The sequence below is a fragment of the Myotis myotis genome, unplaced genomic scaffold (assembly GCF_014108235.1).
Source record: "Myotis myotis isolate mMyoMyo1 unplaced genomic scaffold, mMyoMyo1.p scaffold_m19_p_2, whole genome shotgun sequence".
NCBI classification, from domain to species: domain Eukaryota; kingdom Metazoa; phylum Chordata; class Mammalia; order Chiroptera; family Vespertilionidae; genus Myotis; species Myotis myotis.
The window spans coordinates 113,779,579-113,798,731 of NW_023416324.1; the positions used below are offsets into that span (position 1 = coordinate 113,779,579).

A 19,153-nucleotide genomic window follows, 5' to 3' on the forward strand; every position below is an offset into this window, starting at 1 on the left:
GCCCCACCCTCAGTCCCTCCAGAGGCCTTGGGCTGGCCCCACCTTCTCTGGGCCCCTCCGGCTTCCACCCCATCTCCGGAGCAACACGGCAGCTCCGCCCCGTCATGGCGCCCCCTGGAGGAAAGCGGAAGCCTGCGCTGTGCTCCGTCCCCTGGCAGGTGGCCCGGGGCACTCAGAGTGCCAGCGGTGGGTGGCGAAGGACAGTCCCGCCTCCTCTAGGCCCTCCCCACTTCCGCCCCGTCTCCAGAGCAACGCCCCGGCTAATATGCTAATGACCTGCTCGTTACCGTTAGGGCATATCGACCATTAGCATAGTAGCACTTTATTAATATAGATTGAAAAAACAAAAAGTATGGCAACAGTTTATTGATGAGGTGGTACAGTGATGGTACTCTCATATATTGTTGGTGGAAATGCAGAATGATAAACCCCTATGGGAATACATTTTTCATAAACTAGCAAATTATTTATTTACCCTTTGACTCATAAATCCAGTTTTTAAGAGTTTACTGTAGGAGCCTCTCAACTTCAGTTTTACTCTTTAATACCTGCTCTGTGATAACAGGACTCAAAGCATTTCTCCATAACAGACAGCACAATGTTTAGCTTTGTCAGTAGAGGGCGCAGGAGGAACATTGCAGAAGGATGGGGGCTATTGTGGTTCTGAGGTGCTGGGGTTTGCTCTTGCTCCTTGCCAAAGCGTCCATTATGGTATGCAATGGGGATAATGAGGGTGGAAGTGAAGGTGTTGATGAAACCAAGTGGTGTTGGAGTGCCTGGTCCCTTAGAGAGTTCCAGCCCCAGCCCAAGCCTCATGACCAGCTTGCTGTGGACCTCCTGGTGGGGATACCAAGTGTTCCAGGGGGGGCCCTGACCAATTCTGTGCCTATGTGTCAGAGGGTTGTTTCCTGCTTGCCTGGCAACTGTGGAAAACTTTGGCCTAGGAAAGCCAGCAAACTCTCCGCCATCTAGGAGGCTGCAACCATGCCTTCTCTAAATAGGTTTAACTTTACTGAAAGGATTCCTCCCTTCCAATTTTGTCCTATCTTGGGTTCTCTCCTTCAGCCACAGGGCATTCTTTAGAGCAGTGGCTGAGAAACCATGGCCTGCTGGCTAAATCCAACTCACCAACTCTTGCAAATAGGATTTTATTGGCACACAACCATGCCCATTTATTTAGGTAAGGGCTTTGCAGCTATCAAAACAGAGATCTCCGTGAACTATTTGGGGTGACTTTCAGAATATGATTATTGAGTGAAAAAAAGCACAAAAGCATATACCAGTATAAAGCCCTGGCTGGTGTGGCTCACTTGGGCATCATCCTGTGTACTGAAGGGTTGCTGATTCGATTCCCAGTCAGGGCTTGATCCCTGTGGAGGGTGCAGGAGGCAGCAGGAGGAGATGCAATGTTTTACTTTTGCATCTCTCTCTCTCTCTCTGCAAGTCAATTTTTTTTAAAAAAGAGTATATGTAGTATGTCATGTGAGTAAGAAAGTTTCTCATTTCTTAAAAAACACACAAAAACATAGGAAGGAGAAAACAAATTAATAATATTGGTTGCCTAGCGATGATGGGTTGGAAATAAAATGAATAGAGGAGGAATCAACACTTCTCTGCATATAGTTTTGACTTTAAAACTTTGTTAATGTTTTACACATTCAAAAATGAAATAAATCAACAAGGATAAGAAAAAAGAAAATTGAATGCAAACAGAAACCAATGAACCATATTTTAAATTAATAGCATGACCACATGAAAGAAAAAGAAAATAAATAATAAAAGTAATATTTGGACCAATACTTTATCTAAATACTCTCAGTTGAAAAAAAATTGCAAAACAGAAATATTAAAATCTGCTTAACAGGTTCTTTTGTAGGCCATAATTATAGTAATTTTGAAACTATTTTGGTGGATTGTAAAATTAAGCAAACAAATATATACATTGGGGTGTTAGGAGCCAGGTTTCTCATTGTAGGAGAAGATAGATACAAATTGAAATGGGAGGAGGCTAAAATGAGTACCGAGGTATTTGTTGCACTGGAGTTAGAGTAATCTAGATAGACAGATATAAAGGTAGATAGACAGACAGAAAGTCAGAAGAAACAAAACCCCGACAGCAATAAGCAACCCAGTGGCCAGATCTTGGTTTTTAAATGTCACTATGCTAAAAGAAGCCAGGGATTCTTGAAAACCTGGCTGATTCTGGGCTGAAACAATAAGATACAAGGTGAGCCTGGATCATCTTATTGTGCTAGAAAATAAGGACAAGCTCAAAACATTATAGGAACAACCCTAGCTGGTTTGGGTCAGTGAATAGGCCTGCGGAATGAAGGGCCCTGAGTTCAATTCCAGTCAAGAGCACGTACCTCAGTTGCAGGCTCAGTCCCTGGCCCTGGAATCTCCCCTCCCTTCCACTCTTTCTAAAAATCAATGGAAAAATATCCTTGGGTGAGGATTAACAAGATACACACACACACACACACACACACACACACACACACACACACACACAATGTGGGAACATTTCAAGGGACACGAAAGCTATTGGAGGGGATTTTACTGGTCAAACTGGTCACTGATGCTAATTTTGTCACCTCATTTAATAGCAGACTTCCGAACATATTAAGTATTTAATAAATGAAGGGTGAATCACATGTTCAGAGCAGATCAATTTCTTGTCTCTCTGATTGGCTTCTATGCTCCTTATTGTCCTTGTTTTGTTAAGTGTTAACACCATGATTTGGACCTTGTATATCCTGTGGGTGCTGACTTAACATAACACATTTCACCCACTTTAAGGACTTTCATAATTCTTTTTTATTCTTGTGTAAGGGTATCTCAGTAAATTTGGATGAGGACCCAGGAGTACCTGGCCTGCTTACTAATCATCCCCCCCCCCCCCCCCCCCCCCCCCGGCCATTATTCTGAGGAAGTTGGGCAAACAATAGAAATGGGAGGGGAGAATTAACCAGTCTTTTGCTGGTATCTGTGTGTTAGGGTTCATCAGAGAATTGGAAGCATAAAGAGTGCTAGCTTGTAAGTGATTTACTGAGGGAATTTGACCTGACATGGGAGTGGGAGCCGGTGACCGCCTGTGGGAGCCTGTGGCTCTGCGTCTGGTGGCTGTCCTGTCCTTGGGGAGAGAAGCGGGGACAAGCTGGCACCCAGGTCATTTCCCAAGGCCTCCAAACCTCCCACTTTGATACTAGGGTCCTGCAAGAAAAGTTGGTGCCTGCCCCAAAGCTAACAACCCTCTGACTCAGGAGTCAGAGAAACTGTGGGAGGATGGGGAGGCAGCTGGAGGAGCCTTAGGATTGGCAAGGAAGGTTTCAGGGTCCCTGGAAGTTATCAATTACTTGTTAAGAAAAACAGAGAAGAAAGGAGGGAGGACACATTGGTCAGGATAGGCTGGCTTGAACTGTGACAACCACCCCAACCTCAGTGGACTAAAGCTAGATTTCTACCTTATCCACTGTCCTCGTCATTCATGGGACAGTGGTAAGGGCTTTATTTCCTCTGGGCATTACAGGTCCAGCTGATGGAGTGGCCACCATGGCAGGGCTGCTGGGAGTGGTGATGGTTAAGGTGATGGTCCCAGTGTGATCCCACCCCACCCCCACCAGCACTGTGTCCCCTTACTGTGTGGTTCACTCATCATAAAAGAAGGAAAGAGAGCCCTGAAGTGTCTCACATCTGTAATCAAATTTAAGTGGAACTTGTTATTCTCACCACAATTCATTGGCCACAACTGATCATATGACAACACCCAACACAAAGTGTCATGAGATGATAGATATCCAGAAATATTCAGAGAGAACCATTGACTCCCACAGAGATGTGGGAGGGATGTGGAATCCTGTTCCATACGTATGTTTGGGGAATGAATTACGTTGACCAAAATGTCTGTCCCTGAAGCATTGCTTCTCTTGGATAACTTCCTGTTCCAGAGCCCCCATTTCTGCCTTACAACCCCCAGAACAAAAGACAAACTCCTTTATGAGGTCACTCCAGATGCTCTAACTGTGCCCAGAGGAGGAGTCAGGCACAGCAGGACATTCTGGGGTGCAGACCCCCCCAGGGACGATAAGGAGAAATTAGGGGACCTCAGTGGATCCAAGTCTGATGGGAGAAAGACAATGCACACGCCTGTCACTGAGAAGGGGTTATGCTGGATCCCTTGGCCAGGGGGCTGACTGCCAAGATCAAAATGAGTTATTTTCACAAAAATTATCTGGAAGCTCAAGGCAGCCTTGTTCTGGGATGTGGGTAAAGATATGGCCTCTTCTTCAGTGGGGACCAGGCCCCGAAATTCTGCACTGCCGGGTTATCAGGGTCAATGGTGGTTCAGGCTTGGGCCCAGCTGACCGCTTTGGTACAGTGTGGTTTGGGCAGATATGGGTGGGAAATGGCACTGGGTATTTTGATAATAAAGGAAGCAGCAGTGCCTTGGCAGTGGTGGAAGATGTCAGAGGTGATGGTTATGCACACGCCCATGGAGAGACGGTGCCAGGGAAGAGTGGGCCTTCCACAAGTAGCAAGAAAACTGGGCTTCTAGGTGCACGGGGGGCCACTCTGAGAATAGGCAATTTACTCATCTATGCAATAGTTACTGGACACCTGCTATTTAGGTAGCAAAAAAAAAAAAAAAAAAAAAAATGGAGAAAGTCCCTGACTTAATGGAACTTACATTCCAAAGGGAGAGACTGGCAAAACAGAAACATATCCATAACTAACTGTGAAAAGTGGTAAGCGCTACAAGACAGTAAAAACATACACACATACTATTTTATTATGTATAATACAATTTTAGTGTATAAGGTGAGATACTTCGCATTTCTTCTATTGTGAATTAGAGTGGAATAACATTATTATGATCCTAATTTTACTACTAGGCTATTGAAGCTGGGAGATCTGCAAGGCCATCTGCCACATTGCCACAGCTTTCATAGACTCCACGGGCCTTGGCCATGAAGGATGACAGGTCTTCATTTGATGGGGGGAGGGGGAAAGTAGGCTGAGACTGAGAAGGAGCCAGGGTGCTAATGCTGCTGTCACCAAGGTGGAGATAAAGAAGTTATCACTGCAGTGGCTAACGGGACATTGGAAATCTTCTCCTAGTCCAGGCAGGCACTGGTGTCTGAAGGTCCACTTGGGTGAATAATACCAGGAATCTCTGGTAAGCAGTGGTGTCAATGACAAGTGGTAGAAGCTCTTGGTTCTAATAGGGTCCATCCTGGAAGAAGGAGGACCATGTCTATGGCAGATGTCTACAGAGGAGTGCAGTAACCTGAAGTGTGGGCAAGGGCTGGGAAGGTTGTCAGTGGCCCATTCATTCATACTTATTAAGATCCCACTATGAGACAGACTCTGTGCTACATGTTAGGAATACATGATAAACTCCCAAAGACCCTTCCCTTATGGAGCTTATATACCACTAGGTCTCAGCCCAAAGAGCTGTAATTCTAGTCCTAGCAGAGAAGTACAGCACAAACTACCAACCAGTTGGGTAGTAGAGTCTGGCCACATACCTTGGGTGGTATCTGCAGTTTTATGGGCCCATAGAGAGAGGCTGAGAACTCCGTCCAGGTAAAGGATGGAGGCAGAAGGTGAAGACGGCTTAGTCCTAACACCATCTGAATTGATTTTTATTAACTCAGAGCAAAAATGGGTATGTAGTCTGCAGAGAGGCTGAAAGGCAAGCTATGCATGGCTGAAGAGGGTGGGGGTAGCCAGTGTCCTCCCAGAGTCCCTGAATATTAACGTAGCTCAGCCACTGTACCATGTAGCTACCAGCCAATGAAAGGAATCACAGACCCTCAACCCTTTAGCTTCTTCCCTTACTCATCCCCTCCACCTTCCCCCAAATCTAGCACAGGAATCCCTTAGACTAGATGACTGAATTCTTCCTCTTCTGTTCTTAACTTCTGGCTCCTTGTTGGACTTAGCTGGTACTTATTCTCAGATTCTTTAGGCTTTTGATCATTTGGGATAAAATTCTTACCCTGAATATTCTTGGCTCCAGGCCTTCATGTCCACTCATCTGGTTTGCATCCTACTCAAACCCCCATCAGCAACCTTTAAGAGAGGCCTGATTATTTTGTCATGAACCCATGGCTTCAGGGGCAAGCCTGTTGCTATGGCAACATGGATGATCTATCAGCCACATGCTGTCACTCTTCTTTGGGACTGTGAGGGCTCTGGGAGGGGAAAACCAGCCTCCTGAGGGAAATAGCAAACCTTGTGGGCCAATTATCAGAGGAGAAGGCAAACGGCCGCCTCCCTGACTCTGCCTTGGCATGCCCTATGGCCCACAGGTCCTACCCCTCCCCAGCTTCTAATCCTGCCCAAGGAGAGATAAGAAGGGAATCCAAAGACATTGTCAGGTTTCATTATGTAGCTTTAAACCTGCATCTTGATTCTCCAGAGAAGCCAAAAGGATTACATTTTTCTTTTCTTGCCTAACTGAGGATGTGGAAAGATGATGGCCCCACTCATGCAACCTGGTAATCCCTCTGGGAAGCTAACATAGGTTTCTGTCCTCAGAGACTTGGAGATCAAATCCATCATGCCTCCCAGTGCTGTTTGTGTTGGCCAACATCCAAAGTGTAACCTCTACCTTCATGCCCATTCTGTCATTTGATCCCCTTCCACAGTTATTCTCATGAAGCTCTTTGCATCCTTCTGCCTCAGCCTTCCACCCTCCTCTCCTCCATATTCATTTCCACTCTGGCCCTGGAATCCTTTTGCCATAACTACTGCAACTCTCTCATGTGGTAACTACTTTCTCATATCCCTTGTATTTCAGAACAACAAGGTGAGTTGATATTTCTATGGGGGATACAATTAATTATAAGTAATAGAAAATAAGTAGGATTCATTTCATATAATCAGAAATCTGGGTATAGATAGCTGCTGGAACTGGTTTGGTGGCCAGTCAAAATGAAGACTCACATCTCTGTGATTATCTTTGCCTTTTCCTCATGTTTATAACCTCTAGGTCACAATATGGCCATTGCAGCCCAGCCATCATGTCTGGATTCCAGGCAAGAAAGGGTAATGAGTGCATCAGAAAAGCAAAAACATTCTCAAATTCCCTGGTAAATTAAGCTGATGTTTCATTGGCTAGATGTATGCCACATGGCCACTCCCTAATAAAAGGAGATCTCAGAAGGTAAGTATACTTAGCTGGCATATTGCAGACTAGAAAAAAATCAGAATTTTGTTAGTAAGAAAGAAAAGAATAGCCCTAACCGGTTTTGCTCAGTGGATAGAGCGTCAGCCTGTGGACTGAAGAGTCCCAGGTTCGATTCCAGTTAAGGGCATGTACCTTGGTTGCGGGCACATCCCCAGTGGGAGGTGTGTAAGAGGCAGCTGATTGATATTTCTCTCTCATTGATGTTTCTAACTCTCTATCCCTCTCCCTTACTCTCTGTGAAAAATCAATAATATATATTTTTTTAAAAAGAAAAGAGTAAAAATATCAGGCAGAGAGCAACACTGTCTGCCACGGTGTCTCTCTACTCCCCCACATTATATTTCCACTGTTTTGTCTAAGATCCTACTTCTTTTTTTTCCTTATTGATTAAGGTATTACATATGTATCCTTATCCCCCCATTGCCCTCCTACCCCCGCCCCCCACTCATGCCCTCACCCCCCTGGTGTCTGTGTCCATTGGTTAGGCTTATATGCATGCATACATGTGCTTTGGTTGATCTTAAGATCCTACTTCTTTGCACTCAGGCCATTTAGATATTCTGCTCTATCCCCTGTTGCTGCTGTCATCTACCGGGGAGTCATCTCTTTCATTGTGTACATTGACAATGGCAAAAAGCTCACTGCTCCATAGGGCAAGCCAGTTGCTTGCCCACTATACCCAAGCTTTGATCAATCTGGATGACTCCAGGCAGGTTGCCTGTCCAACATCATGGCCACTTGTGTGCTCACCTTTTTTTCATGTTCAGAGATTTTTCTCTCCATTTCAGCCATTCACTTCCATTTACATTCCTTGGATATTGTCACTACCTATAATGGTACTCCTCCTGAGTTACTAATTGAAGTACTCCTCTGCTTGCCTGTGACCTCCCCTTCTAACAGGGGAAGGATCATTGTCCCTGCCTGTCCTCTGCTATGTCCTTATCTATCAACCTTTCCCTTTCTATTCAGCATGGATTTCATGAGCAGTATTTCTATACTCTCTTCTGGCCCTACATTTCTCTACTCCCATCTTTATTCTCTGCAACTCTCTTGTCCCTCTGTTGCCTCCATTTGTCTAAGCTCTTTACTTGGATGAACCCAACTATCTATTTCACTGTGCCTACATCCAAACACCTGATCATTACCTAATGAGGCAGACTAATTCCTGTATAAGTTCAAGGCCATTAAATTCAAACAGGTCCTCACACTATACAAAGCACTGCAGTTCTGTTTCTCATTTTCCTATTTTCCACAGTGTCTGTGGAAATCTTTCTCCTTTCCACAGCCTCTAAGGTCTCTTCTTAGATTGTTAGAGAAAAAAAAAGCAGCTCTCACATAGAAACACTGTTAACCCTCTGAGTATTTCTGCACCTGTTCTGTGGGTCCTTCCCTCCAGTTCTAGTAACAGAGCTGCCCCACCTCCCATTTACTTAGAATCTCCTTCTGCCTTCCAGGAACCTCACACTTGTTTACCATTTCTGTTTTCCTAGTTGTATATTCAATCTTTTTCTCATCTGAACCTTTCCAGTTGTATTTATACATTTCACATTTCTCTCATTAAAAAAAAAATAACAATAATAATCAACTTCAAGTTATTACCTAATCTCTCTTCCCACCTACACAGGTCAAACTCCAGAGAGCGCTGTCTATATTTTCTGTCTTGATTTCTGTATATCCCAACCTCAATCCACATCATTCTGCCTTTCCATCTTACCATCAGCTTTTGCTGGAATTGTGGATTACTCTCATACTGACACCAGTATTCCAGTATTTCTCCTATGTGACCATTCCCTACTTTTTTCTCCTGGCTTTCTTTCTACCTCTCCAGCTGTTCCTTTTATATCTCTTTTGCAAACTCATTCATCTCTACTTGGCCAGTAAATTATGGAGATCCTCAAGACTTGTTCAATAATCTTTCCTTCTTTACTACATTCTTTCTAAGTGACCATGAATGTCAAGTCTGTACCTTTAGTCTAGACTTCTCTGAGCTCTAGACCTATAACATCTAATTTTCTTTCAACTTAACATATGTTCTTCTATAAGATACTTGACTTTATAAAAGTCCAATGTATTAATTATCTATTGCTGTGTAACAAAGCAAAACTTAGCACTTAAAACCACAAACATTTATTACCTCACAGTTTCTGTAGGTCAAGAGTCTAGGTGTGGCATAGTGAGATCCTCTGGCCAGGAGTCTCTTAGGAGGCTGCAAACACGGTGTTGGCCATGGCTGGGTCATCTCAGGACTCCAGTAGGGATGAACCCACTTCTAAACCCACTCAGGTGGCTGTTGTTGGGCTTCAGGTCTGCACAGGCTGTTGCTCAGAGATATCAGTGTCTAACCACAGGGCCTCTGAACAAGGCCACTTGTAGCAGGAAGGCTTGCTTCTCCAGAGTGAGGGAGGATTCAGAGGGCTTGGAGGTCGGGGAGAGGAAGATGGAAGTCAAATTTTATGTGTAACCTAATCTGAGAAGTAACACCCTGCCAGGGCTGACAAGAAGCCCCTGAAAGACAGATGAACAGATTACTCAGATAGTTTGACTGTGCAAGAGAGGGCTAAGGGGCCCCTTGCTCTAGTGGCCAGAGCAGCCTCTATTGCCTGCCTTGTTAGGCCTTTATTAGAATTTTTATTTATAGATACAATCAGTAGGGTGAGTAATCTTGGGAGGTTTACATTGTCCTCTAGGCAAGGGCATTCAGGATTAGCATAAGGATTCCAGTAAAAACCCAGGGGTCAACACTTGCACAGACTTGATTGGAAAGGTCAAGGAATAATTAGGGGCGCTGCCTTCAACACTCCCCTAAGTCGGAATTCTGGTAAACAGGTAAGGCGGCCTTCCACGCACTTCCCTTTTATCAGAAAGTCCTCCTTACAACTTTCAACCAAGTCGCTTGTGCTCCCCAACATCTCCCCCTTTTTCATTTTGCTGAAAGTAGAAGACAGAGGGAGGTGGTGAACTTTCTGCTTTGGAATGTCCGGGTCCACAAAGCACATTTACTGCTGGAGTTCTGATTTTACAGACTATAAGAAAAACAAAAAGAGCAATGGTTAGTTATCTGGAATGCGTACAGTGTGAGTATGCTCCAATAATTGCTCAGCCTCTGCTGTCAGCTTCTTCATCATTCCCCAGGTTATTCCGGGGGCCATCTGGGTCTGGGGAAGGCACAATGTTAGGTGCTGCGGAGTCCCCAAGCCCAAGTTCTTCATTTCTGGAAGAGGATTGGTCCTGTACCATGCCATGATAGGGTTCAATCTGACAAGATGGAATCTACAGCGGCCCTAGTGGGGGTAGAAGCATAGGCATATCCCTCCCCCCAAGTTAATTCATTGGATCCCATCCAGTTATTAGTGTCCACATCTTGCACAAGACTTGTGGTTTCTGAGATGGGGTTACTGAGGATTACAAATGATCATTCCGATTTTAAAAATTAAGGGTAGCTACAATTGGAAACAGGTCTTATTGAATAAATGCAAAGAAATGTATTACCACTTACTAAGAATTGCCAAATTCTGGAAAGACAGGTAGGGAGAGAAATATATAATTTACTAAATTTGTGTTAAAAATGCTTCCTTATATCTGAAAAGCAAAAAGTTTAAGAATCAGCAATACTTGCAAATGACATGGAATCTTGTCCTTTCTGCAAAACACAGTATTCCAGAATAACAATTAGAGCTATAAATGAATGCATAATATAGTTATTATTTGACAGAGCTTCCCATGTACCTTAAGCAGAAAATTTTCCTTCATGAGAGAGAAAACAAATACTTGAGGCATTTCAGAGTCTATTGGAATGATCTAAAGCCAATTCTAGGTGAAGAAAAAGTTTCTTAAAATTTAAACCCTGGAAGGATTGTCAAATTTATTTTGCCAAAAGATAGATACAAACATAGGCTAGAAAACTTCAGTTCCCACCATTAAAAGATGGCCTTTTTGTAAAAAATACCTGATTAATATGAAATATAACCATTTTAATAGTTTATAGGATTAGGAAAGGACTAACCAAAATAAGGTTTATTCTCTACTTGGGTGTGGTCAGCAAATGACACTAATTGGAATTTTGCTATCAGTCTTCCTGAGTACATGATATAAGCTATTTACCATATGTTTAGACCAGTGGTTCTCAACCTTCTGGCCCTTTAAATACAGTTCCTCATGTTGTGACCCAACCATAAAATTATTTTCGTTGCTACTTCATAACTGTAATGTTGCTACTGTTATGAATCGTAATGTAAATATCTGATATGCAGGATGGTCTTAGGCAACCCCTGTGAAAGGGTCGTTCGACCGCCAAAGGGGTCATGACCCACAGGTTGAGAACCACTAGTTTAGACCTTATAGTTAGGGAGGCAAAATGCAAATCATTTACTCTTAAGTGTCCTTGGTTTAGGGAGGATAGGATTTACTAGATGGTTCCAAATTAACCATCTCAGTTTCCCTTTTCTACTTGTCCTGGCTTACTGGCCTGTGTCATTTATACCATTTCCTTTCAACATTTCTCTTCACAAAATTCCACAACTTTCACAAATATTTCTTCAGAAACCTTACAACTTTCAGAAATAACCAGCTCTAGAATCCACATTCTTTTCCCTTCAAAATGCATCTCTATGCTTCATGCTTTCCATGACATCAAAACCATAATTTCTTTCTAATTAGTTAGAATTCTTAACCCTTCCTTAGAAACCTTAATTTTTAGGTGGCATGTAAGTAATTAACACTCCTCAGATTAGCAATACATTCACATTTTAAGAGATATTTCAAGTAAAATACAAGACATTCATTAACAGATTCAAATCCATCCTCTAGTTTTTCATATGAGGCAAACTCAGATTAATTAATATTTCAGTATCCTGTTATTTCAAAATACCTAGATATTTAATAATTTTTACTATTTAATCCAGCAAACTCCAAAGTTTTAAGTTACGAAACACTTTGGAAAACTATGTTTAGGCATATATAATTACCACTGAAAAAGCTTTATCATATACCTTTCTTTTTTTTCTTTTTTCTTTTTTTTACAAAAATAGGAGTGGCCCCCACACTGCAGCCTGCTGGAGGGAACTTCTACAGGTCTAATCATCCTAGGAAAAAGACTTGGGGGGTTTAAATGATTATTTTCCATATTTTTTCTTTCTGAGTAGACTAATAACATGAAATCTTACATAACATACATTACAGACAGAAACAAATTAAACCAAACAACAAAGACAAATCAACAGACTCTCATATATGATATTTACAGGTGTGCATAACATACAGACAAGACTTAATAAATCAGTTCTTTTCATGGATCTTGCAGGTGTTTTACATTGGCTGTGGCTTACAGCCAGATGAGGCCCAGAGGGCTCCCAGGTGGGGTCGCCAGGGAACACCCACAAGCAGCCTGTTGTTCACAGATCTCATCATATTCTGCTCTCCATAGCAAATATTGACCCGAGTCCAGAGTGGTTTCAGCCAAAATCTGCCAGTTCCAAGGCATCATATGGTAATTTTCAGACAAAGCATTAAGGAGTCCTTTTGTAAACAGACTGTTAGCCCCATTTTCTCTAGTTGATGAGCCATCCCACACTAGAGGCGGAGGATCAGGGCTTTAGGTATTACAGGCTTTACAGGCTCTACTTCAGGAGGAGGGGCAGTGGTAAATCCTCCGAGTTCTGTAGGCTTTTGAGCCTCAATATGAAGTGGACATAGTGCAGGTTGAACAAGAGCCCACATAGTTAAAGATGACAAAGGCACTCGTTTTCCCCCGAGCCTGATTTCTCTTTAAATCCTGCCCACTTGTTCCCAGAGATCAACATCTGATGTTCCATCATCAGGAAACCAAGGACTATAAATGATAGCACCATTTGCATATAATAACTTTTTAAGTAACAGAGAGATGTTACTTGGTGGACAGTTGCTGTCCTACTGTAAAACCTTAGCTGAAAAACAATTCCCTTGAACTTGGAAACCCCAAGCCGGCTCCAATGACTTACTGCGCAGTTACTTTTGTCCTTCCTTTTCCTTTTCCAGGGTTCCGCAGCGTTTTGTTGCGTTCTTTGGTCCTCCTCACCTGGGACACCACCTTGCCAGGGCTGACCAGCAGCCCCTGAACGACGGATGAGCAGATTACTCAAACACAGTTTGACTGTGCAAGAGAGGGCTAAGGGACCCTGGCTTTTTTTTTAAAAAAATAATTCCTGTACTCTTTCTTTCTTCCTTCCTTTCTTTCCTTATTTATTAACTTACTAGAGGCCCGGTGCACAAAAATTTGTGCACTCGGGGGGGGGAGGGGAGAGAGGGGGTCCCTCAGCCCGGCCTGTGCCCTCTTGCAGTTTGGGACCCCTCGGGAGATAACGACCTGCTGGCTTAGGCCTGCTCCCGGGTGGCAGAGGGCAGGCCTAATCCCTAGGTGCAGCCCCTGGTCGGGCTCAGAGCAGGGCCGATTGGGGAGTTGGGGCGCCGCCCCCTGTCATGCACAGAGCAGGGCGGATTGGGAGGTTGAGATGCCACCCTCAGTCAAGCTCAGGGTAGGGCCTATTGGGGGGTTGGGGCACAGCCCCGTCACACTCAAGGCAGGGTCGATGGGGAGGTTGCAGCGCCACCCCCTGTCACGCACAGAGCAGGGCCAATCAGGGGGGTTGGGGAGCTCCCCCCGTCACGCACAGAGCAGGGCCCATCAGGGGGTTGAGGAGCTCCCCCTGTCACAGAGTAGGGCCGATAGGGGAGTTGGGGCACCGCCCCCTGTCACACACAGAGCAGGGCAGATCAGGGGGTTGGGGCGCTGCCCTCTATCACCCACAGAGCAGGGTCGATCAGGGGGTTGGGTCGCTGCCCCCTGTCACGCTGATCCCGGTGCTGGGAGGCCTCGTGGCTCCGCTGATCCCAGTGCTGGGAGGCATATTACCCTTTTACTATATAGGATAGAAGCCTGGTGCATGGGTGGGGGCCGGCTGGTTTGCCCTGAAGGATGTCCTGGATCAGGGTGGGGGTCCTGCTTGGGTGCCTGGCCAGCCTGGGTGAGGGGATGATGGCTGTTTGCATCTGGTCACACACCCTTCAGGCTGGGGGTCCCCACTGGGGTGCCTGGCCAGCCTGGGTGAGGGGCTGAGGGCCATTTTCAGGCTGGCAGGTGACTGAAGCTCCCAACCTGTCCTTTCTTCCTTTTTTTAAAATTCTGGGCCAGCTTTAGCTCTGAGGCTCAGCTCCAGCTATGAGACCTCCGCTGCTGAAAGCAGGTTTCTGGCCTTTGTTTACCTTCTGTATTTGAAACAATGTTGCGGTCCTGCTGGCTGTAGCCCGGGGTTTTGTTTAGCTTCTATATTGTTACAACGTTGCTTAGAGTGCAGCTGAGAGGCTGGCAAGGCAGGCGGGGAAGCTTGGCTTCCTCTGTCACTGGAGCAAGCAAGCCTCCCTGTTCGCGTCAGCTACCTGGCTGCCGGCCGCCATCTTGGCTGGCAGTTAATTTGCATATTGCCCTGATTAGCCAATGGGAAGGGTAGAGGTCGTACGCTAATTACCATGCTTCTCTTTTATTAGATAGGATTATTATTATTTTTAAATATATATTTTTATTGATTTCAGAGAGGAAGGGAGAGGGAGATATAGAAACATCAATGATAAGAGAAAATCATTGATTGGCTGCCTCCTGCACACCTCCCACTGGGGATGGAGCCCACAACCCGAGCATGTGCCCTTGACTAGAATTGAACCCGGGACCCTCCAGTCCGCAGGTCAACACTCTATCCACTGAGCCAAACCAGCTAGGGCCACCCCAGGCTTTAGTAGCCAGAGCAGCCTCTATTGCCTGCCTCGTTAGGCCTATATTGGAATTTTTATCTTTAGATACAATCAATAGGGTGAGTAATCTTGGGAGGACACATGTTTACATTGTCCTCTAGACAATGGCATCCAGGGATTAAGTATAAGGATTCCAGTAAACACTCAGGGGTCTGCACTTGTTTGGAAAGGTCAAGGAATAATTAGGGGTGCCACCTTCCACACTCCCCTAAGTCTCCCCTAAGTCGGAATTCCAATAAACAGGGCAGGCGGCCTTCCACACACTTCCCTTTTATCAGAATGTCCTCCTTACAACTTTCCAACCAAATCTCTTGTGCTCCCCAACAACATCCCATTACTTTTGCTTTATTTTATTCATTAGTAGCAAAATACTCACAAAGTCACACAAAGGGAAGGGATTATATAAGGATGTGAGTACCAAGAGTCAGGAACCCTTGGGAGTCATTTTAGAGGATGACTACTACCCATGACCTCACATTCATCATTGTGTCCAAAATTAAACTCTTGCTCTACCCACCCTACTAGCCCCCACCCCAGAAACATGGCTCCCCCAATTGCTCTTTCTTAGTGACTGACACTGCCATAGTTTCTGTTCTGCAACCCAGAAACCTAGGAGTCATTCTGGACTAACTCGTCAATCTACCCCTCCCCCCATATCTGATCAAAACTGAATTCTGTCAATTTATTTATCAAATATGACTCGATGCTGCTCATTTATCTCCACCACCAGTCATCAGTCTAATAGAAGCAAGCATCATTTCCTGCTTGGGCTTGCAATTACCTACTATCTGGTCCTCCCTCCTCTGGCCTGACCACTTCCCTCCATGTTGCAGACAACGTGATCTGTACCATATAAATCTGATTGCAACAACAACAAAAAAAGAATAAAAAAAAATCTGATTGCAACACTCTTCTCTTTAAACCATTACATTGTTTCCTATTTCCTATTGGATAAAGACAAAACTCCTCAATAACCTATACTGTTCTACATAGTCTGGTCTTACCTCACATCTGGCTCATTTCACTCTTCTCTCCAGGTATCCTGGCTTTCTTTCAGTCCTATTAGCCACAGGGTCTTTGTATAGGCTGTTCCTGCTTAGAGCCTTCTTCCTTCCTTTTTGCCTACTTAATTTTTATTTATTTTTTAGATCTCAGCTCAAGCATTGCTTCCATGAGAAATCCCCTTTCTAGAACCTCAGAGACTCATGCTTTCTTCTTGAAGCTCTTGTCACAGTTGCAATTTTATACTAGTTTGTATGATTGTGTCTTTTATGTTCTGTAAGTGCCATCAACTGAGAGTCATAGCACTGTTGTAACCCCAGCATTCAAAGTACCTGGTACATAGTAGATGTTCAATAAACATGTATTAAGCAAATGGAATTTTATGACCGCAACTCTCCCCAAATAGATGCAGGTCTACTTGCTTGGCCTGGTGAGAATCACTGGGCCAGCATGTGATTAGATTTCACCTGCTTGCTCAGAATCCTGGACTGAGCTGGACTCCAGATCCAGACCCAGGAAGGTCTCACTTCAGATTTAAGGGATGAACTGCCCCAGACTACTGGTCTCAGCAGCAAGCCTACTTAACTGACCTCTGTATCCAATAAAAGTCAAAGAATCACAGGCTATCAGGCCATACGTTCTTGCTCACTGGACCTGGCTAGGCATGGTTTGTGGAAGGGATCATCCCTTCCCTTCTTTTCATCATTAGGAGAGAGCACTGTGGCACATATGACTATTTCCTTCTTTGCCTGTAAATGCCACAGTCTGCTGGTGATGGAGCATACTGGCTTTGCCCATCAACCCTGTCCTCAGATCCTTGTAAAAATGGGAAATGAAAGCTCTGCCAGGACTATGATGGTCTCACTGTGGTACACATATGGGAATGCTTCTTACTCCTGCCCCTCTCCACCTATTGTTTTACACCAGAGTAAGCAACAACTGGCCAAGGCTCGGCCTCTGAGGCACCTACAATCTTATTTAAGTACAAGAGGAAGTTGGGGTCGGGGGGGAAGAGGCAGTGGATTTGGTCAGAATGGTTTTAAGTAGTGCCAAATGTAGTGTATGCCCCACAGTGCTCCAAATACTCAGGAAGGGACTTTAAAGAAGAGGAGGTGAAAGCATTCCTGGATGGTGGCTTAATTAACTCTCCACACTGAGCCCACATCAGCCTCATCCCTTCAGCACATTATGAGAAGACCTTGATTTTCAGATTGAGGAGTTTAAACTTTATATTTAAAGAAGCAGCAATATCCCTGGCCAGTGTGGCCCAATTGGTTGGGCATCATCCCATGCAGTGAAAGGTTGCTGGTTCAATTCCTGGTCAGGGCACATGCCCAGGTTGTGGGCTCAATCCCTGGTAGGAGGCATGCAGGAGGCAGCCAATCAATGCTCCTCAATCACATGGAGGTTTCTCTCTCCCTCTCCTTTCCTCTCTCCCTCTAAAAATAAATTAAAAAAGATTTTTAAAGTAGCAGGGATTTAGCAAAGAGTTTTTAGCAAGAAATAAGATTTTTTGAAAAACTTATCTGATTACCTTGTGCATTAGATTTCAAAAAGACAAGTAACTGGGGCAGGGACAAATTGGGGTATAAAGATAATCCAAAGCAAGAGAAGTTGCAGGCTTGGACTAAAGCTGTCGCTGAGAGATTATTGAGGACTGGATGAATCTGAGAGATTTGGGCCAGAAAGATCCAATAGGCCTTAAGTGTGGATAAAGATCTAAAATGATTCTACATTGGAAAGTGGGGAGATGTCTGCCCTCTATTTGCACTCGTCTGCCTATGTACTAAGAGTACCCAGATTTCCTCGTGTCCCACATTTACCGTAATTTCTTCCTGTTCACCTGGATTGACAGCGCCCATCTCCTCCAGCCTCCCTTGCTGATTTGACACCCTGCTCCATCTGATTTGCAACACTCTCTGAGACATATTTTTATATTCACTTTGCAGCCCCACATATCACAAATGTAGCCAAGAGGTGTTCTCCCTTCTCTCCTAACCCCTGGACTCCCAGCCACCTGGTCCTGTCCTGCTTACAGGAAACGGGGCCAACGGGGGGTGCAGTGACAAGTCTTAAGTTTAAGGAAGACATGAGTTTGAGGAGACAGAGGAATCCCCTTTGAGCAGCAGTAAATGGAGGCTGGAGAGGCTGTGAGCAACGTGGACTGGAGTGAGAGGTGGGAGTAGAGACTGGCTGGGCAGGGCTGAGAGCAGAGCAGAGAAGAGCTGAAGATTAAGTTTAATGACAGTGGGGGAGGCAGAAGGAGAGGCCTGAGCCATGGCCTTTATCAGATCATTTGTCGTCAATTCTGATTAGTCAAAGGCTGGTTTTCATGTTCAGAGACTTAGCAGGAATTCTGATTCTCTTTTCTTTCATCCTCTTGCTGACTATTTTGCCTGATTGACAGCATCTCTGCCAGAGGGTGAGCAAAATAAATGAAGAGATGAAGTCAAATTGGTAAACTTTACTTTTTGTTAACAGCTTTGGAAAATTCCTGTGATGAGAATGTTGGGCAATGGTTTAACAATACTAATAAAAATGCTAATATAAACGGACTCATGTAATTGATTTGTGCCCTGCTATTCCCGAAATGCTACTGAGACCAGAGTTGGCAGCATTTATTTTTAATTCTTATAATTTCAATTTTAGATTTAGCAAACAGTAGGTACCAACCTGTCTTTTATATATCCAGTAGACAAGGGAAATACATCCTTATATACCAGTAAAAGTTGATCCTGTTACACTTAGTTTATCATTTCAATCTATCAAGAAATTTTCTATAATATCCAATTTCTGCCATCCAATTTATTTTTCATGCTTTCCTGTCTGTGTGAAAAGAAACAATACTCTGAGAACTGAACTATTTTATAATTAATAAATATAAAAACTACTAATTATGTAACTGAAAACAAATTAATCAATTCCCTTCACCCCCCACCCCAATATCTGAGGCCATTGTTAGCAGAGGTCTCCATAGATAGGGTTCTCACTCCCATGAGTTGTTGGAGCCGGCCAGGAAAACCAGCCTCTGAGGGGAGCTGGCCATACTCAAGGGGTGGGTCTGCCTCAGCTCCAACAGATTGATGTCACTGAAAATGTGGACCCACATTTGTGGGCCACCTGGAACCTCTGGTATGAAGTAACTAATAAAGACTTTGGACAGTAACGACCAGTCTG

At 44.3% G+C, this 19,153-nt stretch overlaps 2 protein-coding genes across 2 annotated transcripts in view; both read left to right on the forward strand.

The window, feature by feature from the left end:
- Positions 1-19,153, forward strand: part of LOC118675644 (protein ZBED8-like) — a 47,667-nt gene that overhangs the window by 18,017 nt on the left and 10,497 nt on the right. The window lies entirely within an intron of this gene.
- Positions 1-19,153, forward strand: part of MED12L (mediator complex subunit 12L) — a 423,259-nt gene that overhangs the window by 1,505 nt on the left and 402,601 nt on the right. The window contains exon 2 of the mRNA XM_036350497.1: positions 6,998-7,171. The gene's annotated coding sequence lies outside the window, so the exon portion shown is untranslated. The remainder of the gene's footprint in view (positions 1-6,997; positions 7,172-19,153) is intronic.